Genomic DNA, 24003 nt, shown 5'->3' with positions numbered 1-24003 from the left:
TACATATGCTAGAGATAAGCAGTAATTGCGTATACCCTTAGTATAGGGGGACCCAAAGGTGAACATTTTCTAAAACCGAGAGTCGATGTTCCCGAGTATATTATATATATTTATATATATAGATATAGTTTACAAAACTATGAATCGAATAAGTTTTATTCGATAACTTTATTTTTATTAATGAATATTATTTTGAATATTCATTCGAGGACATATGACTCCGTTTATTTTATTAATGAATATTATTTTGAATATTCATTCGAGGACATATGACTCCATTTATTTTATTAATGAATATTATTTTGAATATTCAATCGAGGACATATGACTCCGTTTATTTTATTAATGAATATTATTTTGAATATTCATTCGAGGACATATGACTCCGTTTATTTCATTTAATGAATATTATTTTGAATATTCATTCGAGGACTTATGATTCCGATTATTTACTAATTAATATTCTTTATTTTATTAAAGAATAATGTGTCGATAATCAAACTTATTTTTGATTATTCAATTAAAGATAGTACTTTCGTATAAGTATATCTTTGGTTATTTAATATTCATTTAAAGTATAAGTTTTAAAAGTTCTACTTCAATTATTTTTATAAAGATTATTCTTTATGGGAATATTATTTAAATAATAATATTCAGATATTTTCTAATATGTTGGGACTGATTTATTTTATTAAATCAGCATCACTACAAACATTCTTAAAAATATTTTCGAGTCTTCAAAATGATTTTTAAAGGTTAGGGCGGATCCCAAAACTCATTTTTATATTTAAGATCCTCCTTTCGAAGGGTATTTAAATACTCGCTCAAAACCTGAGGGATCCGGCTCTGTGGTGTATTTTATATTCGCAACAAGGTTGCTATTCTGATAAAAGAGTTTTTGATTACGTACCCAACACTCGGGAAGTAAAATTCTTGGAACAAGTTAATCCATTAACAGGCATCGCCTGGGAAATATCGGTGAGTTTTCCTTTCCATCTAGATAAGACTTCTTAGTGGAGCCGTATCAACAAGTTTCTACTTGGGGAAAGGGATAACGAGCTTTACGTTTCAGGGTCATGAATTTCATCTGAACTAGGAGTGGCGTAAGTGGTCGAGTAGCGCCGGCCCAGCCTTATTATATTGGCCCAAATGGCCCGGAAGTTCCGCTAAGACGGTCCATTCCTTAGGAGTCCAGTGTTCGCTTGACAAGTAAATCCGACAGGTTCTCCTCTACATGTAGAAAATAGTGGGGTTGCACTACTACAACTGATCATCGTAAGTGGTCTTCCTGGCGCGGCAAACTACCGTAATGAGTTCATCATCCAATTGGATATTTCTGCAAAACTACCCAGAGCACATCGATAGAAAGGCTACGGTTGGGCGATTGTTGAGTGTTGGCAGGGTCAAGCTTTCAAAATGATGTTTGCATCAAATGAAGTATCTCGTAATTTCATTTTATTTTGATGATATTTTAAAGATTGATTCTATATAAGTTTTGTCTTGTAGCTTAATCTATGGGATGAACTAATTATAACTTGAACGGTGGTAGTTCAAGTAGTATTCGGAAAAGATATAAGTATATTGGAGTATCTTGTAACTTCATCTTTTAAACTTATATCTAGTTAATGATTATCTTATGCATGTCAAAGATTTTCAGAAAAATGTTGAGACAAGGGTAGATATATGAGATCACCTTGCAACGATATTTTTATACAGTTATAAACTGGAGCCATGTGTGTATTATGCATGGCAGAGTATTCAAAGATTTTGAAAAGTATATATGTATATACTGAATATTTTGCGACTTGGTCGCGTTAAGATATCAGCTTGGTTCATTTCTTCTTGACCAAGACTTTCATGAGTACTATGAGAATGCTCATATATTGTTAATTATTATACATATTATTTCGGTGGGCTTGTTGCTCACCCTTGCTTTCTTCTTTCATCACACAAGAACAGATACAAAAGATGAACATGACCAAGCTTCCAATTCGCAAGCGGTTAGGAAACGTTCCGTAGTTTTCTGGAAGCGCTGATGCCACTGTAGCTGAGGTAGAAATTACCAACAGGATAGACTTTCAACTTCTGATGTACCAGACTTATGTATCTATATGAATTGTAATAATGGCAAAGAAATATAAATTTATTCAGAAACCCTTTTAAGGTGTAACGGTTTATAATTGTGGAATAAAATGACTTGTGTTATTTTTTGGTATTCATCTCTGAGACTATAACTTGTGGTGTGTGTGTGTGTATATTATGGGGTCACAGTACTCAGTAGTTGGTTGACTGTTAAGATTAAGTATTGATAAGGGAGATGGAACTCGTGACAACCCGAATCCCCGACCCCGGATTTGGGGGTTTTACAGAAATGGTATCAGAGCCAAGCGTTATAAACCTCAGAGATGATGTGGCGTTATGATAATAAGTTCACTAAGATAATAAGAACTCTTGCCAAGTTCATAGTCGGGCTACCTAATGTAGTACTGACAGTTAAAACCCTTATGGGAACCCTTATAAATATCGTGGTAGTAACATAGTTCGTTATCGTATAGGGCAGCGGGGCACCGAACCCTGAGGTTCAGGAGCATCAGCATGAGGATGTTTTATTACATGTTGGAGATCAAATTGTGAATCCGATAGAGTATCCTAACGAGGGACCGGATGAGATTCATATTGAGAATGTTGCGGTTGAGGATGTTATCCTAGAAGGGATTGTTGCTGAGGAGGATCCCGTGGAGGATCCTGACGAGAATGAAGAGAGGACCGCTGAGGAATTGATGACCGTAGTCAGGGCGACTACCAGAGCAAGAATGGCCGGGAGGGTGGCACTAGAGGATGAAGAGTTACCAAGGGCACAAAGGTTAATGAGGGCAGAAGGAGTGGGGCCTTCCACAGCACCAATTATACCAGTATCAGACCCTCTTCCAGAGGTTCCTGTAGACATCCATGAGGTTCCACCAATTCCTGTTCCCTCCCCTGTATAGAGCCCAGCACCTACTGAGGAAATGCCACCTTTATCTCCTGCACCATTGTCACCTGATACTGTGCTTGGTTATCCATTTGGATCTCCTGGGTATGCACCACCTGCACCCCATGGACTGCTAGATGCTATCACCTGATGTCGTGCGTGCCCGCATTTCTTGATCCATGGTAGTGTGCAGAGCCAGAGCGATCAGACAAGGGTTTCATGTAACACCGCTTTTGGAGGATTAGCCTAAGTTATGAATGATTAGTTTTGATGACTAGATGAGTATCTATGGTAGTACTTTTGGGATAGAAGCGATTAGATCAAATGATGTAATTCTCTTTAATGTGTTCAGTTGTTGTACCCTCGAACAAATGGTTAAGTATATATTCGTTAATTTCAGTTCAGATCAGTTTGTTTGTGATAAGTTCATATTTTTAATTACGCTGTTAACACTTAAGAGAGTGTCATGAAGTTTATAGAACTTGACAATTCATAATTTGCAATCATGCAAGGACTGGACGAGGGAAAGATTTAAGCAAAGTAAGTAAGACAAATATCCAGAGATTCTCAAAATTTTTCTAAGCATCATGCCCCCACGAGGAATAAGATTAGGGGCAAACCTTGAATGTGATAATTAGGTAGGTCGCAATTAAGATATAAGGAACCCAGAATATAATGAAGTGGAAAATGAGGATTTTAAATTAAAAGATGACCCCAATTATGGGGAGTAGGAAGAAATATTTAGACTGAGAAAACAGAAGTCGAGCAAGATAGGAAGAACCAGGATGGTACTCCTATTGGGAAATCCATGGACCTGCCTAAAACAAAACTTATACTTTTACCCCTAACCACCACCTTGAGGAAACAATGTGGTGTGAAATTCTTTCAGGACCTTTAAGTTGCTAAGCTCTCAGAGTTCCAAGGAAATAGCTGACCCAGTCGAGGGAAGAGCCTGGCTAAAGGAAATACAGGAATCATTTGAGATTCTAAATGATTGACGAATCATAAAAGACTGTTTTTGTCACTTACCCTCCTAAGAGAGAGACCACCCACTGGTAAAAGACCAAGAAAGGCACGGAGCAAGAGGTTATGATAAACTGATTAAAGTTCAGTCAATTGTTTTTGAGAAAGTAAATCCCAAGGTTATGGAGATAGTGTAAAAGCTTTAAGAGCCAGAACAAAGGCGGACGAATATGATGAATTATGAATCTAAGATTGTAAAAGTTGTAAAGATTCGTTCGGAGGACAAGAATCCCAAAACGACGTGATGTTTGAAGTAAATAATTAGTGGGTTCATAAAATGATTTTAAGAGAAAGGAAAATAAAAAGAAACTGAAGTGGAAAGGAATATAAATGTAATAGAGTTTGAGGAATGATAAGGGAGTTGGGTATGGGGAAACCCTAAAGAATCATAGTAATAGAAATAGAAAAGTATGTGGTCGTCATGATGAGGATGATTCACTATGAGTTAAAGTTGATGGTTGAAGGCATAAGAGATGTACATATTGTACCCTCTTTAAGTTGGGAGAATTCGAGGAAACCTTGAGATAGTTCGAAGGATAAATAATGAGACGCGAATAGACTGAGGAGACAAGAAAGTAGGAAATTAGGAAAATTGGATGAAGGAAGTGACCTTCAAGAATGTGAAGTGTAAGACCGGTGGCATGATACCCAGAAAGAGAGATGCCGGGTATGAAAGACATCCCAACATTGAGATGACTGTTGAGATAAACAACAAAAGAAAATGAGGATTTATTAAGAAGATGTTCACGTTGAACACGGCCAATATCTTCCAGAACATCCATGTTATCATTACTAAATTAGGAAAGAAAAGCGGGTAACCATTGTTATCTTTTGAAGGCTATATGTGTTGACCTCAGTTTGAATAAGGATGCTATTGTGAAATTGGTATAGACTATCAGGGTGGGAATGATTGAATAAGATAATCTATCAAGGATATATGACTTGATTTATCCATGGAAGGATGCAAGTACTTTTTCTAAAAGGTGGAATTAAGGATATAACTTCGATAACTTGAGATGAATCCTAGGGGAATGCATAAAGGTTGGCATTCCACCCTTAATAGGGACAACATAAGTTTTGACAGTATGAATTGGAAAGGATCAAGGTAGCAACAACCTTTAAAGATCAGTAGAGAAAATTTTTAGAAGTACATAGACAATGGTTCTAGTATTAGTAAATGGTATTTTGATATGCCCTGTATCTAGGGAATACAGGAGGAACGATTCAAGGATAACCTTAGAAGTTTTACAAGGAGAATGGTAATATTCAAAGTTCTCAAGAATAGAAATTTTGATAAAGGAATTGTGACGTAATTATAATAATGCCAAGTGGGGCACATGTTAAACCATGAGAAAGTATAGATTAAACCAACGGAGGTCAGAACTGTCAAAGTAAGAAGGACCCAAGATAAAAGACGTCCTAAGTATGATCGAGAGTCAGTCGTGGCAATGTTCACATCTAAAGACTAAGGCAATGACTTATGGAAAAATGGTGATTTTTTTTTCTCACCAGGACTTAAGAGAAGCATTTTCACATAAGCAGTGATTGAAGTGAGGTAGAAAATTTAGTTGGAGGTGGTTAAAAAGACATTGATTGTTAGGAAATTTTACTATCAGGAAAGGCCAAAGAGGTGGCCGACACTTTAAATATAAGAGGATAATTATAGGCGCTCGTGCCAGAGGAATACAGTGATGATGGTTGAAGCCGTGAAGGTTGTATTATGGTTTGGAAGATTAACATTCCTTCTGATGACTGTGCAATACCCAACCGTAATAGTAGTTTGGTAAAGGTTTAATTCGTATAATTGCCATGAGCGGGCTATCTATCTTAGAAGGAACTATCCTGATGATAATCCAGGACCATGTTTCAAAAAGGACTAAACGAACCTTCGAGTTAAGTCTTCTATTGAAGGTATATGATTAAGAATGGTATTAACCTGTTATCGTTGCTTTGATTGAAACTCTTCTGCAATTTTATCTGCTTCATGTCATGTATGTACATCAGGATCTAGAGTGTTCTTCATGAATCATGAATGGTAATTATGTTACCTCCTTAGGAAAATTCTATACGACATGTATGGACTCCGTATGGTTAGATATTAATATTTCATGGAAAGTGAATTACGACAGTAGGTCAGTGGTGGACCATAGTAATGCAGCAATGATTCGGTGAGTAATGAGCTGATTACAAGCATGAGAGTTGTATTGGAATGGATGTTGAGATTGAGTATCACTAATCGTGTCGTGTAGACGTATAAGTTATCTTTGATAGAAAAACTAGGTCGATTATTTACCTATTGAATACTTATTCCTTCTTATTAATAGAGAGTCGTATTGCTATACGAAGAAGGTTGCGGTATAGAAATAGATTCTAGCAACGATGAGGTCTAGAATGAAATCTCATATTCGATTTTCGTTGTCGAGGGTGTTTCAAATGTGATTGTGTATAAGCTCGAGGAAGAGCATGGGTCCATAGAATGATGGACGGAATAGCAAAAAATATTTAGGCATGTGATATACGATGATATAATACTTGATATTGATATATATACGTATATGTTTTGTTCTCCTATGACAAACCTCTATAGTTTAGAGGTATATTCCAAGCCAAATATTTTATGGCAATATTTTTACGTATATACAATTCTCTTCAGTTCATTCTTTTCTCTTCTTTTCATTTCATGTAAGCTGAGAAGAACAACCCTTCCAGAAGGGGAGGTATTGTCGAATGACTATCTATCTGCGTGATACGAGCCTAGTAGGATACCACATGTTGTTTAATTGCTTGTCAAGTACTAAAAGCTGGCCACCTTCTGTACTAGCTATGCAATAGAACAAGTGTTCATGATCATAGTGATCTCTCAACAAATTCCTTTACTTCTATACGATAGATCAAGCTTTCGAAGATGGAAGCAGCTAAAGGAAGTAGTATCAGTGCGGTGGTATTCCGAATCTAACGCGTTCATGATACTAAGGTTGACGCGGTTATTAAAAGGTTATAGAATTCTAACGAGCAAAAGTGTAACCAGTATAGTGTTATGTACGGAAGATAGTAAGGAGTAAGAACTAGAAAAGAATGGGTATTGAGAAGCAAAAGCTATAATGCTAGAAGCTATGATGATAGTATGTGCAATAGACTTGAGAGAAATTGGAATGATCACTTAACACGGATTGAGTTTTCTTACGATAATAGATCATATATCAGTATTGAGATATCGCCTTATGAGATACTTGAGGGAAGACAATGTCGATCTCCCTTATGATAGGATGATGTTGCAGAGCGCAAGATGCTCAGACCAGTAGTGGTCCAAAGCACCAAGGATATAATAGATCTAATTAGAGGACGGCTGGTAGTAGCCCAAGATGGACATAAAAAGTATGTTGATTTGACACGAAAGGACAAAGAATAGGAAATAGGGGACCTAGTAATGTTAAAGGTATCCCTTGGAAAGGATTGATGAGGTTCAAAAAGAAAGGAAAGCTAAGCCTACGAATTGTTGGACCCTTTGAGGTATTAAGACGTATTGGGAAGTTAGCATATGAGCTAGCCCTACCCCCGAACATGTAGCAAGTTCATAACGTGTTCCACGTATCAATGTTAAGGAAGTGTAATTCGGATGCCAGACAAATAGGGGCATATGAGCGCATAGACATGCAACCAGACGTAACGTACATGGAGCAACTAGGAAGGGTTATAGATCAAAAATGGACAAATGCTTAGGAGAAGAGTTATCAAACTAGTCAGAGTTTGATGGTAGAACCACAATGTGGGAAAATTACGTAAGAGTTAGAAAGTGTAATGCTAAGAAAGTATCCCTACTCATTTTCTATCTGATTCCGGGACGGAATCCTTTTAAGGAGGGGAGACTGTAATAACCCCAATTTTTGGAATTTTTGAAACCCTTATAAATAGTGTTTTGTTGATTATGCTGAATAAGAAAACTTTTCATGCCACACTATGTAGGGGTTCTTTTGTTGATCTTCTAGGATATTATTAGTACTCTATGTGGTATATAAGTGTATGTAAAGATCGTCAGAATCCAAATCCGAACACTTTGATTTTTCCCGAAAATCCACCAGATACCGAAAGAATTGAGTATAAGGTAACATGATTAAAAGGATTTAAATTCAAGGATTATAAGAGAGGGTCATAAAAGGAATATAATGTATTGAGAAAGGTTAAGGGAACCCAAGTAATAAGATCCCGGGTATGATCCCTCAAACGATAAACGAGAACAAAAGTTAAGTGAACCGTATAACAGATCAGCGGTCATTAGCCAAGTGATTAGGACTTAGTCAAAGGGTTAGTGGAGAGTGATGTCATCTCACCAACAAGAAGAGGACAAGTGTGAGAGGATGACATGGGAAGATGACCTAAGCATGACCAAAAGAGAAGTGTGTTGTTGGTTGATTGTTAACCACACAAAATTTACCATGGTAATAATCTAATTAACAAACCAAGTGGATCAACCAAGCCAAAAACAAATCATAAACATCAAAAACACAAAACACTTCCATTTTCAAGAAGAGCTCTCGGCTTTGTCCATTTCAAAGGGAAAAAAAACTCAAATCCTAGTTCCAAGCTTTGTTAATTAGTGAGGTAATTATCTAAGGTTCCTTGTACATAGATATGAATATCCTATAAGTTTAAGCTTCAAATTCCTTCACAATCTCTTCCAATAATTCAAGGAAGAAGATGGTGAATAGTAACTTTCAAAAAATAACTTTAGTTTTCTTGAATTTTTATGAAAGTTGAAGGTTATACAAGCAAGGATCAAGGTTCTTTAGGCATTCAAAGCTCTTGTGTTGTGTTAAGAAGCTTCAAGAAGGTATAAACTCCAAACCCTAGCTTTAGTTTTGAGTATTTAGGAATGGTTATGATTGATATAGTATATGTGAAGCATGATGCTTGTTTGGTTAAAGTTTGGTTGAGTTTGTAGAGATTTTGATGGTTGAATCTTGGTTATTAGTTAATGAACCTTAATATGGTTAGTAGCTTTTGTTGTGATTGAATGAGTTGGTTAAAACATGAAGTAATGGACTGATGTGGTCAGGTTTGGAGGGATTTTGGGTTGTAATGTTGATTGTGGGTTGATTGTGGATTGATTTGGAGTTGTACAAATTTGGTAATCGCGTAAACATAGCCGTCGTAATGTCCGATTATCCTAGACTGTTTTTGTTCATAACATCAGGACCCGAGAACTCACTGTTAGGTTTTGACCATTACCATGATTAGATAGTTCATGTTACGAGCTTTGTTTTGATATGTGGTTCGTTTGAATCCGATATACGGTTTAGGAGAAACGACCGTTTTAAGTAACGGCGTTTCGCGAACGAACCATTACCTCTCGCCTTACTTTGAAACATTGGTTAAAGACCTTAAATGAATAATTGGAGTATGAAACATTTATGTAAAGTGGATTAGGCAGTTTTTAAGGTGCTTGCGAAAGAATCGCCTTAAAACTCTTAATGGTTAATTTATTAAAAATGGTGGAGCTGAGGGTACTCGAGCGACTTAAGAGAATCATTAAGCGCAAAGTGAGCCTTAGAGTCTAATTGGTTAAAGTATAGATTCTTAAACGACTTTGGTTTAATTCCAACTTATATGTGGTTTACAGCTTACCGGACTCATCCCACGACTTTTACCACCCCCAGTCGCTCAGGCAAGTTTTCTACCCGTTATACTGTTGTTGTGATGTATACATATGTATATGCATTATCTTGTGATAGATGCATGATGGTTAATTAGTAAATCTTGCGATATATTGGAGCATGTGATATGGCATATATGCATGTCTGTTTCGTAATCTTGATATATATCTGTTGATTCAAATGCTTATTAGTTGCATAATACATATGCTAGAGATAAGCAGTAATTGCGTATACCCTTAGTATAGGGGGACCCAAAGGTGAACATTTTCTAAAACTGGGAGTCGATGTTCCCGAGTATATTATATATATTTATATATATAGATATAGTTTACAAAACTATGAATCGAATAAGGTTTATTCGATAACTTTATTTTTATTAATGAATATTATTTTGAATATTCATTCGAGGACATATGACTCCGTTTATTTTATTAATGAATATTATTTTGAATATTCATTCGAGGACATATTACTCCATTTATTTTATTAATGAATATTATTTTGAATATTCATTCGAGGACATATGACTCCGTTTATTTTATTAATGAATATTATTTTGAATATTCATTCGAGGACATATGACTCCGTTTATTTTATTTAATGAATATTATTTTGAATATTCATTCGAGGACTTATGACTCCGATTATTTACTAATTAATATTCTTTATTTTATTAAAGAATAATGTGTCGATAATCAAACTTATTTTTGATTATTCAACTAAAGGTAGTACTTTCGTATAAATATATCTTTGGTTATTTAATATTCATTTAAAGTATAAGTTTTAAAAGTTCTACTTCAATTATTTTTGTAAAGATTATTCTTTATGGGAATATTATTTAAATAATAATATTCAGATATTTTCTAATATATTGGGACTGATTTATTTTATTAAATCAGCATCACTCCAAACATTCTTAAAAATATTTTCGAGTCTTCAAAATGATTTTTAAAAGTTAGGGCGGATCCCAAAACTCATTTTTATATTTAAGATCCTCCTTTCGAAGGGTATTTAAATACTCGCTCAAAACCTGAGGGATCCGGTTCTGTGGTATATTTTATATTCGCAACAAGGTTGTTATTCTGATAAAAGAGTTTTTGATTACTTACCCAACACTCGGGAAGTAAAATTCTTGGAACAAGTTAATCCATTAACAGGCATCGCCTGGGAAATATCGGTGAGTTTTCCTTTCCATCTAGATAAGACTTCTTAGTGGAGCCGTATCAACAAGTTTCTACTTGGGGAAAGGGAGAACGAGCTTTACGTTTCAGGGTCATGGATTTCATTTGAACTAGGAATGGCGTAAGTGGTCGAGTAGCGCCGGCCCAGCCTTATTATATTGGCCCAAATGGCCCGGAAGTTCCGCTAAGACGGTCCATTCCTTAGGAGTCCAGTGTTCGGTTGACAAGTAAATCCGACAGGTTCTCCTCTATATGTAGAAAATGGTGGGGTTGCACTACTACAACTGATCATCATAAGTGGTCTTCCTGGCGCGGCAAACTCCCGTAATGAGTTCATCATCCAATTGGATATTTCTGCAACACTACCCAGAGTACTTCGATCGAAAGGCTACGGTTGGGCGATTGTTGAGTGTTGGCAGGGTCAAGCTTTCAAAATAATGTTTGCATCAAATGAAGTATCTCGTAACTTCATTTTATTTTGATCATATTTTCAAGTTTGATTCTATACAAGTTTTGTCTTGTAGCTTAATCTATGGGATGAACTATTATAACTTAAACGGTGGTAGTTCAAGTAGTATTCGGAAAAGATATAAGTATATTGGAGTATCTTGTAACTTCATCTTTTAAACTTATATCTAGTAAATGATTATCTTATGCATGTCAAAGATTTTCAGAAAAACGTTGAGACAAGGGTAGATATATGAGATCACCTTGCAATGATATTTTTATACAGTTATAAACTGGAGCCATGTGTGTATTATACATGGCAGAGTTTTCTAAGATTTTGAAAAGTATATATGTATATACTGAATATTTTGCGACTTGGTCGCGTTAAGATATCAGCTTGGTTCATTTCTTCTTGACCAAGACTTTCATGAGTACTATGAGAATGCTCATATATTGTTAATTATTATACATATTATTTCGGTGGGCTTGTTGCTCACTCTTGCTTTCTTGTTTCATCACACAAGAACAGATAGAAAAGATGAACAGGACCAAGCTTCCAATTCGCAAGCGGTTAGGAAACGTTCCGCAGTTTTCTGGAAGCGTTGATGCCGGTGTAGCTGAGGTAGAAATTACCAGTAGGATAGACTTTCAACTTCTGATGTACAAGACTTATGTATTTATATGAATTATAATAATGGCAAAGAAATGTAAATTTATTCAGAAACCCTTTTAAGGTGTAACGGTTTATAATTGTGGAATAAAATGACTTGTGTTATTTTTTGGTATTCATCTCTGAGACTATAACTTGTGGTGTGTGTGTGTATGTATTGTGGGGTCATAGTACTCAGTAGTTGGTTGACTGTTAAGATTAAGTATTGATAAGGGAGATGGAACTCGTGACAACCCGAATCCCCGACCCCGGATTTGGGGGTGTTACATTATTCCTATCTCCTTCTTCCCCAGTGTACTTGTTCAATCTTCCTTTTCGAATGAGGAATTCTATTTCGTCTTTCAGTTGCCTACACTCATCGGTGTCATATCCAACATCTTTGTGAAATCTACAATATTTGCTCTTATCTAGTTTGGTAGGATCAGCCTTCTAGGGTTTAGGCCAATGAATATCTCGATCTTTCTCGATTTCCATCAAGATCTGGCTTCTAGGAGCATTTAGCTTAGCATATTCGGTGAACTTTTTCCCAGGTCCTCCCTTCTTTGAGGTTGAATTAGGGTTTTGCTCAGTTCTAGGATACTTGTCCTTAGCGATATATTCCAGATCAGTTTTCCGCATCTTGCCTCCGGTGGGCTCGTTACTTATTACGGTCTTTCTCATACTCTCCTCCACTTTGATGTACTTCCCGACCCTATCTTAGAGCTGCAACATGCTTTCAGGGGGTGCTTGGCCAAGGACATCTTGAAGAAATCATCCCTAGTTCCCTGTTGCAGTGCTATCATAGCTACCTTGTCATCAAGGTCCGAGACTTTTAAAGCTTCCTTTGTGAAACGATTCAGGTAGTCTCTCAAGGATTCATTTGCTCCCTGTACAATGCTCATGAGGGATGCTGAACTTTTCTCATACACTATCCCGCTGATGAATTGCTTAATAAAAGCCTAACTTAATTCTCTGAAGGACCCAATAGAGTTCGGGGAAAAACGACTATACCATCTTTGAGCCAATCCCGACAGGGTTTGAGGAAAGGCTCGACACTTAATAGCGTCATTCATGGGCTGCAACAACAGTGTATTAGAGAATGTCCTGACATGATTAGCGGGATCTCCAGTGCCATCATAAGTTTTGATAGTGGGCATCTTGAACTTCCTCGAGATATGGGCATTCATTATCTCTTCAATGAATGGTGGAGTAGGATCATCAGGATCTCCAAGGGGGAGAAGGTTGCTTGGATCAACCCTTGGGACTACAGTCCTTCTTTGTGACCGACCATCCAGGTCTATGATTGGAGGAGGATTTCTCCCCCTAGGTGGTAGTGGGGGTCTAGGAGCCTGGTGTGCCTCCAATTCGCGCCTCAGCCTTTGAATCTCAGCCTCGTGAGCCCTGATTCTCTCCTGTACTTCTTGGGGATTCATCCCTCGGGTGCTCCTGGTATGTTGATTACCGTCAAGCATCAGCTCTTTACCAGCACTTCTCCTTCTTGGGGCCACTTCATCATCTAAAGATTTGGAGTCGCTCTCAGTATAAGGACCAGAAAATTCCTGATCCTCCGGGATAGGAGTCAAACCTTGTATGTAAGTGATTGTTTTCCCCCGTGCTTCACTCCATCTAACATGTCCACTTCCTCCAATCTCTGGGTAAAGGGGCATCCCATAAGGGGGTTAGTGGTCACAATAGTCGAATACTCATACCCAACAGGTCGAGAATTCACAGGTGTATGTAGCTGTTGAAGTTGAGGATTCATCCCTTGAGGAGCTGGGGGAATCGTCCCTTGAGGTTGAGGTTCAGTTGTGCCTACCTGGGCTCCTCCTTGGGTGGCGGCATAGGTTGAATGCGGAGGTACCTCTACGGTTGATGAAATCATATGGGTTGTCCCTGCTGGTGTTCCTCCTTCAAGGGCGCTGCTTCATCTCCGTGTTCTCGCCATAGTTGTTGTCACGTTTCCCAAAGACGGCGCCAAATGTTATGGATCAAAAACTAAGGTATAATAATTGCTGTAATTATTACTAGGGAACATGAACTTTGAGGTTCGATTTGACTACTCTTGTGTTTCGTGACTCGATCTGCCTTAACAAGATGTCTACGTACCTTGCTGTACATCAAGGATCAAGTCAAAAATATAGTTTTGATCTGTGGGGTGAGGCCCCTTATATAGATGTTGGGAGTCCTTGAATTGGACTTGGGTTAGGAGACTTGGTGGACAAGCCTCAGAATTAGAATGGATTTTGGAGTCCTAGGAAGTAGGAAGTTTATTCCTTATCCCACGAGGTTCCTTGGAGGCCAATCTACAATGATTTATTTCCCCACTAGGACTCATCTTGTCAACTGACTTTATCCCTTATTAATTAATTACGAAATTAATTAATATTCAAGGTTTTGGGCCCTCTAAAATGGGCCTTACTTTCAGCCTAATTCTGGTATAATTAATGCAACATTAATTATATACCCATGCCTTATTTTCTTCCCTATCAACAGGTTTGTTATGCTCAAACAATAATAATATCGGCTCATCATCTTTAACTCGTGCCATATTAATCTCAGGTTTTTTATCCTTAATTCGACTAGGTTTGCGACACGCTGCTGCGAAGTACCCAACACTGCCATAATTGAAGCACCTCACTCTACTTTTATCACGAACACCACGTGCCACTGTACCATCTGATCCCCCTCAACTGGATTTCTTGAGCCACTCTTCTCTTGTGAGCAATAGTTTCCCTGCACTGGCTTCCTTTTTACGCCACTCATCTTCAGTCAATAACAATTATTCACCGCTATTGGTAGTTGATCCTTTCAACATCTCCTCGTGAGCCTTCATAGACATGATGACCTCTTCTATAAACATTGTATCCAATTTTCTAAATTATTCCAGGGTCGAGGCGATTTATACAAACTTTTTTCGGACTGCCCGAAGAATTTTCTTTACAACATTCGCCTCTTCAACTTCCTCTCCTAGAGCCCGTATGTTGGACACAAGGCCATTCACTCTCATATAAAAATTATCCAGTAAGTCAGAAACTTTCATACTTGATGTCTCGAACTCGGCTTTCAGAGTTTATACCCTTTCCTTCTTCACTCTCTCAACACCTTGACACATAACTTTGAGTGCCTCCCATGCATCCTTAGCCATCTTCTTATTTGCCAAAGCTAACATTAAATCCTCTGGTATTCCCTGATAAATCGTTGCCAAAGCAACTATGTCCATTTTGACTTCCACCGAAGCTTTTGGATCACTAGGCTCTACTGCCTCCCACACTTCGTGGGCTTGCATAAAAACTCTCATCTTCATGGACCACGCTGTGTAGTTTCCCTTCTTCAACATAGGGTAACTTAAGCCGGACGATTCTCCCTTGGCCTTGTTCGCATCCATTTTTTTTGCAGTCCTTAACATCCATACATGATTGTACTGGTGGTCTGATACCAATTCTTGGAAAACCAATTGTATACTAAATATATATAAGTTGTTTGATATAAAACTGGTAAAACAAAGTAAGTAATCGAGCGTCAAAACTAGTTTATTTCTTCTGCATACAGTGTTTTAGATAATGATTTACACAAAATGAAAAGTGCTACCGAAAAACTAGGAACTAAATATCAAGCCAAACTAAAACTCATACAAATACTCAATCTCTAACGTTTATTAACCACAAAGAACTAAAATAACTCCTTCAGTAGAAAGACTCGGTCTTCAGCTGCAAGTAAAAGTAATACGAGTCTTGATAGCAATGTTGCAGCCTCAGCCTATGTGCAAGTTTCTTCTACTGATTTCACTCTCAAATCACAGTACAAAAATACAATGGACTTAGTTGTTAAATCTCAAGTTAATAATACATTGACTAATAGTGTGAGGTGTTAGGAGTTAGTTAGATGAGCAGGTAGTCAATTGAAGTTGACCGATATGTATATATAACCATTTACAGAATGTATCAAAATTAAGTTTTCAATCAATTGAATGTTTTATTTCTTCTTGTTCATTGTTGTAGATACAGACCTCTGTATCTAGGGTTTCACAATTCTAAAATGGTATTAGACCGGAATGAAACTGGATTTGTATCTTCATCTTCTTCATCGACTGCATCATCTTCAAGTATCTGTTCATCATCTTCCTTCTTCATCATTTCCGTATATAAGTTGTATAATCGTGTTTGTACTGTAGATCTGTTGTTTCATATCAATTAAGATTGATAGAAACTGAATTGAAGTCAGTCTCACTTAGAATTGAATTATTTTAATCATCGATAATTTTGTGTCTTGTCAATCATTTTCACCCAGTTATGCAGCTTTACTGGAAAAAATTATCCTTGTCAATAACCTACTTCTTTTGCTAAGGTTGTTTTAGATCCCAAGCGGGTTGATGCAATGAACACAAAGCTGAATGCTTTAGAGGCTAATAATACTTGGAGTTTAGTTCCTTTACCTTATGGGAAATCTACTATAGGTTGTAAATGGATGTTTAAGATCAAATATCTACCTAATGGGAATGTTGACAGATACAAGGCTAGGTTAGTGGAAAAAGGTTATACTCAGAAGCAAGGAGTCGATTTTCATGACACTTTTGCACCCGTGGCAAAAAGTGTCACTGTTAAAACTGTTTTTGCTCTTGCAGTTGCTAAATAATGGAAAGTTTTTCGATTAGATGTTAATAATTCCTTCTTGCATGGGGATTTGGATTAAGATGTTTACATGGATTCCCCCAAGTTATATAATTCCTCCTTCTGCTGTGCCTTTAGTCTGTAAGCTTCATAAATCTCTTTATGGCTTGAGATGGGCTTCTCGTCAATGGCATTCCAAACTTGCTGATTTTTTATTAGAATATGGGTTTACTAGATCTTTGCCATATTATTCTATGTTCATCCATAATCAAGGGAATTTGTTTACTGTGGAGGTAGTTTACATTGATGATGTCTTATTAACGGTGATAATTCAGCTATTATTACTGATCTTAAAGCTGTTTTACACACAAAGTTCAACATTAAAGATCTTGGTGAGGCCAAATACTATTTAGGCTTGGAGGTATCTCGAACTGAACAGGTTATTGCTTTAAGTCAAAAGAAGTTTATTCTTGACATGTTGCAGTCTGTCAATCTCTTAGATGCCAAGCCTTTATCCATTCCATTGGATCAGAATTTGAAGTTATATGCTGATGATAGGTCTGGGTCCTTTATTTCTAATCCATCTCTTTATAGAAGTCTGGTGGGTAAAATGCTATACTTACCTTTTACTAGGACGGATATTAGTTATATTGTTCATCTGCTTATCCAATTTATGTAGTCACAAAAAGATAAACATTTGGATACTGTTATGCGTGTTCTCCGCTATCTAAAATGCACAGCGGGTCTTGGTTTATTTTTGCCTTCCAAAAAAAATTTTCATCTCACTGGATATTGTGATAGTGACTGGGGGGTTGTACTTTAACCGGTAGATCTGTCACAGGGTACTGCATCTATTTAGGGTCTGCTTTAATCTCTTGGCAGGCTAAGAAACAAACTGTGACGTCTATGAGCTCTGCCGAAGCGGAATATAGGGCTCTTGCCACTATTACCACTGAAATTATGTGGTTAAAATACTTGTTCTCGGATCTGCAGATACCTCATCATGATCCAACTCCTATTTTTTTGTGATAATCAAGCAACAATTGATATTGCATCAAATCCTGTTCAACATGCTCGTACGAAGCACATTGAATTGGACTGTCATTTTATGCGTGAGAAGGTGCAATCTGGTGTTATATATCCTCATAAAATCCATACTAAACAGCAGTTTGCAGACATTTTAACTAATGCTCTTGGATCCACTAGTCATTGGATTATTTGTTCCAAGTTGGGCTTACACAATCCTTGTGTAATCATAACTTGTGGGGGGCGTAATACGAGTCTTGATAGCAATGTTACAGCCTCATCCTATGTTCAAGTTTATTCTAATGATTTCACTATTAAATCACAGTACAAAAATATAATAGACTTAGCTGTTAAATCTCAAGTCAATATTACATTGACTAATAGTGTGTGGGGTTAGGAGTTAGTTAGATGAGCTGTCAGTCAGCTGAAGTTGACCAATTTGTATATATAAACCATTTACATAATGTATCAAAGTTAAGTTTTCAATCAATAAAATATTTTCTTTCTTCTTGTTTATTATTGTAGATACAGACCTTTGTATCTAGGGTTTTCTAATTCTAAAAAAACCAACAAGTATGAAAATATTATTCAATAAGAACACCATAATTACATGCACATATGCTGATATGCATGTTGATATCAATACAGTACATACCACTTCTTGCACTTTATTTTCAAAATTCTGACTACAAGTTTTTCTCAAGAATAAAGCAATAGAATTGATGAAGAAGTCTGAGTTTGTCATCAAGTAGTGGCTGCTACAAGCCCTAATGCAAAAGCTAAATATGGATGACATGGACTCAAATTAATCACTTTTAATGGGTTTCAAAAGAATTACCCTCAACTACTATCCTAGCTGTCCGAACCTCGAGCTCACGGTTGGAGTCGATCGTCACTCTGACGTCTCTACAGTCACATTTCTCCGTAAAATAGAGATGGATGCATGGATTCACATAAATACAAGAGCATTGAGCATCGTGTTGCTACTAATGGAAGCAACAATAGAGTTTCAATGCCTATCTTTGTTAATCCCAGACTGAAGGATATTACTGGCCCGCTACCTGAGGTTCTCAGGAACGGGGAGAAACCGATATACAAGAAGATTCTGTATTCTGATTATGTAAAGCATTTCTTATGTAAAGGTCATGTTAGGAAGAAGACTGTTAATTTTACAAAGATATGATTGTTTAAACTATAAATGAACTAAAGCAGCTTACTTTTCCAGAGTTCCATATTAAAGATATCCTTTGTTTTAGCAGTTATCTAATTCATGATCGTCGAGTATAGATTTTTATAAGAACATGTAATATTTCTCACATGTATTTACATATAGTGTATTCCAATATAATGATTCTTTATATATCTTTTCCTATGTTATAATCAAGAGTAACATAAATTTATTAGACATTACTATAACCAATGAACTCGTCCTTGGTGCATTGGACCTCGTCTTGCTTTTTTGTTCAAAGTTTCACAGTAAAAAAATGAAATTAATTTTCGTTTTGATTTTCACAATATAAATTCCAAACAACAAAAGATTTTGATCAAATTATTATGCGGTATATCGAGTGTTGTTTAAGCAGATTATTATCTCTATGCGTACCCCCTCTTCAATACACTTGCACTCCTCAAATCCTTCTCTATTAGCCGGATATATTGGAAAATTTTGAAAAGTAGAGTTTCAATACTTTAACCATCTTCAAACCTTTTTCTTTTGCTAGGTCTGTATTAAAACCAAATCTAAATTGGAAATTAATGATCTACAATTGATGCAAGAAATAACTAAATATCTGAGTATGAAGTTAATACCAAGGAACCCGGTGATACGAAAAATGGGCCCCTGAAAATACAACTCTAGTTAGTCATGTAAATATTACATCGAAATACGATTATATAATCGTTAACGATGATTGTCAAAGAATTTTTTTTTTTTTAAAAAGCTAAGATAAAAAATCGTTAGTAATTTATACATTAGAAGAAATATAGTCTTTTTCGACAGTTATATTTACGGATAACCAAAGTCAGAACTCAAAACTGATTTAGTTTCAGAACAATCGAGTTATAAACTGGACCGACAAAGCCGATCGAAGCTTGTTGTGGGGTTCACTTTTGAGAGAACTCGTCTGACTTTCTTCACGTGAGTCTAAACTGGACGACTTTTCCGACTAACAAACCCGACTACCCAATCCGACCACCTTTACGGTCAGTTCTAGTCGCAGTTAATGCTCCCAATTAGCAACAGTGCTAGTCAGCTGGGCGAAAAATATTATTTTACTAAAACTGATCACAATGGTCGGTTTTAAATATGAAATAATCTCTTTCCTCTTTTACTCTTCATTAATTTCTTGAGTGAAAGAGGGGGAGAAAAATGGGTGAGAAATGAAAATTTTGAAGATAAAAATAAAAAAGGATATCAAACTTAATAATTATGAGTTTTAAATGTACGACATTAATTATTTGTGTTTTATATATTTTTTCAATTTATAAATATATATGTGTACACGGTGAAAAGAGTCAATAAATTTAATGTGGATCTTAGACCCCTCATAAATAAAATGAAGTGATTATGGGGTGTAGGGACGGAAATATTTGATTAATCATTAAAACAAAATTTTATCATGAAGGCATAGGTTTTGTGGATAATCACTGATTTCCCCTAGTTAGGGAAGGTTAGCGGATGGTCAACACACAAAAAAGTTTCATGCCCAGATTGTGTCTGGAATATTCAATGTGTTCAATTGAAAAAATATGAAAATATAGTTTTTTTGGCACAAATCGTTATTTCTTACCCGAAGATGATCTTCTCCGTCATCCAAGTGCTAAGTTTCCAACTAAAGAAAAAAGGGTGTTTGGTTGGTAGGTCAAGTGGTGATTGTTCAAAGAGTTATTATAAAAATTTAATTTCCACCATGCGGTAGAATGAATAAAAAAAGTTATAATTTTATAGTTGCTCACAATTGGAGGAATTATTCAATATTTTTTGAGCTACCATATTGGTTATCATTTTCGATGTGGTATTGTATCAATGTCATTCACACCGAAAGGAATGTGTTTGATAATAATTTCTTAATTATTGTCAACGACTTGAAGAAAAAAAAAGATCACAATAGGAAAGGGCCAATAGCAAGTTGATGAATGTGTTACCCATATTGTACACCCCCTATGGTAAAAAAAGAAACCAAAAGTGCCTTAAACATTCACTCCAAAATAACACAAACTCATGTGTTCTTGGTTCCGTTCATCAGAACTTCTGGACGGTTATGCATCAAATATTGGTCATTGTTGCAAAGATAATTACAAGTTTTTAGGGTTCAAATCACATGATTGTCATATTATCATGCAAAAGTTGTCATTGCATGCAATTTTGAGCTTTTACCACCATACATTATATATGCACTTTCTTCGCTCTCAAATTTCTGTCACGACATTTGTTCTTCTACCTGAATCTGAAATGATTTAAAATTTTTGGAAAAGTCTACAGTCCGAATGATGTTTATGTTTGAGACATTTTTTCACCAAGTGTTTTTGATCTTATGGAGCACTTGGTGCTACATTTGGCCGAAGAATGGGTTTGGGGGGCCATTAATTATCTTTAGATGTACTTTTTTGCTGAGAGAATGATGGGATATATGAAGCATAAGGTTCTTAATAAGTTGAGGGTTGAAGCTTCAATTGTGGGAGTTATGTAGAGTATGAGGTGTTGAATTTTTTTACATTCCACTTCGGTTCCAAATCCAACACGGTACATAATCAATTACATCATAACGAGGTTGTGCGTGGGCCACATGAAGACCATGAACTAGGAGTGTTTATTTTTAGTACCACGTGGAAATCGACAAATGTAAATTTGACGGATGATAAAAAATTACTTATGAAATAATATGTTTCATTCAATTTGTTAGTAGGAAACACACACACACACAAACGAGATTCAATCTACCAATACGGAGTACACACACAATAATATATAACGCTGAAAACTCATATCACAACTTGTATTATCAATTAAAATAGCTATCAATAATACAATCAATCTCACCAAATGGTGATTCACTCACACGATATTTAAGCCACACAATACTCAAGCATACAATCAAAATAATAAAACCTTAATAGTTTCCAACCGATAATTGAGTCACCCAATGCCCAAGCATCTCCCAAATGATATCTTAGTCGACTACATCTCTTAAGCATACCTATCAAATATATTATGATTATGTATATATAACCACCCAAAATTTAGCCACCAAGACATACCATACTTGTTATACAAACCTTCCTTTCTTGATGTCCAATTTTCCAACTTTGTGATCAAGGTATAACATAAATAATAATTCTCTACATATAATTACTATTTAACCCAATTATGATAATAATTATCTACCCATACAATTATAACTAAATTTAATTTTATCTTGTATCACCAAGCCCATACAACCTATTGGGTTTAAACCCAACACAACTCACCAAAAGTTCAACCTAATATTTAACAATAATATCCTTGTACAAATATTATTTTAGTTTCACCATTTTTTGACTCTGGAATATATCAATATGTATAGTAATAATTAAATTTTATATGTTCTTGTATATTGGTGATCATGAGGGCTCAAGAGGGGGCCGGGGATGGAGAGGATGATGATGACGTGTAGCATGGAGATGATGAGGATGGATAGGATGGCGAATAAGGAGATGATGATGACATATTTCCTTATGGTGAGCACTAGCACGAAGATAATGAAAGAGGAACGAGCTTGTAGTTTAGTTTTAGTTATGATTGAATTCGTCTGTTAAATTAAATGCTTTGAACTTAAGTCTAGTTGTTTTGAACATATTTTGTTGGTCGTGAACGATTTAGTTGTGAACTAATGGTTTGATGTTGAACTAATTATGATATGTTGTAATTTATTAGCTTGTGGATTTTATGTTACGTATGAAATGCACACGGAGGGGGGGGGGGGGTGAATGTGTATTCTTGATTTTTCTTTTAAAACTTTATAAATTACTTTCAAGAAAATCAAGTTTTTGTTTAGGTTTTGGAACTCGACAAACTATATAAAATTTGTAGTGGTAATTAATTGACTGCAAAAGACACAAAAACAATTATTAAAACTTACTTGATCTTTATATGCTACAAATCTAATTTCTCAAATGTTTAAGAACTCAGCTACTTCTTGAGATAATAAAAGAAATCCTAGACTGTTTTGTTACAACTGGAACTAAGGATATGTGTCATGTTTTATAGATCAACATGCACAGTTTAAAGATATTGCACTAAAATAGACTAACATATTTTCTAAAGTCCTTTTTGTCTATTTCTATTTTGAGTGCTATAAATCTTCATACAATCTTTCATGTCTGTTACCCTCCTTTGTCCAGTTCATCTTGTCCCTTGATCTTGCACTCTTCAAGCTGGAACGATTAGCTTGCAAAGACATGTTCACAGGTTTAGGGTCAGGTAGTCCAAGTTTCTTGAAAACGGACAAGGGCATGAGATTGATGCTAGATCCCAAGTCACACAAACACTTGTCGAATGACAGATTTCCAATGGTGCAAGGTATCGTGAAGCTTCCCGGATCTTTAAGCTTAGGAGGTAGTTTCTATTGCAGCACAACACTGCACTCTTCCGTTAGAGCAACGGTTTCCAACTCCTCAAGTTTTAGCTTCCGAGATAGAATATCCTTTATAAACTTAGCATAGCTCGGCATCTGTTCTAGAGCTTCAGCAAAAGGTATGTTAATGTGCAACTTCTTGAGCCGTAAAATAGAGATGGATACATGGATTCACGTAAATATAAGAGCGTTGAACATCGTGTTGCTGTTAATGGAAGCAACAATAGAGTTTTAATGCCTATCTTTATTAATCCCAGGCCGGAGGATATTATTGGCCCGATACCTGAGGTTCTCAGGAACGAGGAGAAACCGATATACAAGAAGGTTCTGTATTCTGATTATGTGAAGCATTTCTTCTGGAAAGGTCATGTTATGAAGAAGACTATTAATTTTACAAAGATATGATTGTTTAAACTATAAATGAACTAAAGCAGCTTACTTTTCCAGAGTTCCATATTAAAGATATCCTTTGTTTTAGCAGTTATCTAATTCATGATCGTCGAGTATAGATTTTTATAAGAACGTGTAATATTTCTCACATGTATTTACATATAGTGTATGCCAATATTATGATTCTTTATATATATTTTCCTATGTTATAATCAAGAGTAACTTAAATTTATTAGACATTACTATAATCAATGAACTCGTCCTTGGTGCATTGGACCTCGTCTTGCTTTTTTGTTCAAAGTTTCACAATAAGAAATGCAATTAATGTTCGTTTTGATTTTCACAATCTAAATTCCAAACAATAAAAGATTACGATCAAATTATTATACGGTATATCGATTGTTGTTTAAGAAGATTATTATCTTTATGCTTACCCCCTCTTCAAT

At 36.0% G+C, this 24003-nt stretch overlaps 1 pseudogene; it reads left to right on the top strand.

Annotated features, from left to right (window-relative positions):
- The window catches only part of LOC141685066 (feruloyl CoA ortho-hydroxylase F6H1-2-like), a 74955-nt pseudogene extending 51383 nt beyond the window's left edge, over positions 1-23572 (top strand).
- The last annotated feature ends 431 nt before the right edge of the window (positions 23573-24003 follow it).

The sequence above is a fragment of the Apium graveolens genome, chromosome 9, assembly GCF_009905375.1.
Source record: "Apium graveolens cultivar Ventura chromosome 9, ASM990537v1, whole genome shotgun sequence".
Taxonomy (NCBI): domain Eukaryota; kingdom Viridiplantae; phylum Streptophyta; class Magnoliopsida; order Apiales; family Apiaceae; genus Apium; species Apium graveolens.
The sequence above is the reverse complement of the archived record's forward strand: the minus strand, read 5'-3'. Positions and strand labels throughout refer to the sequence as shown.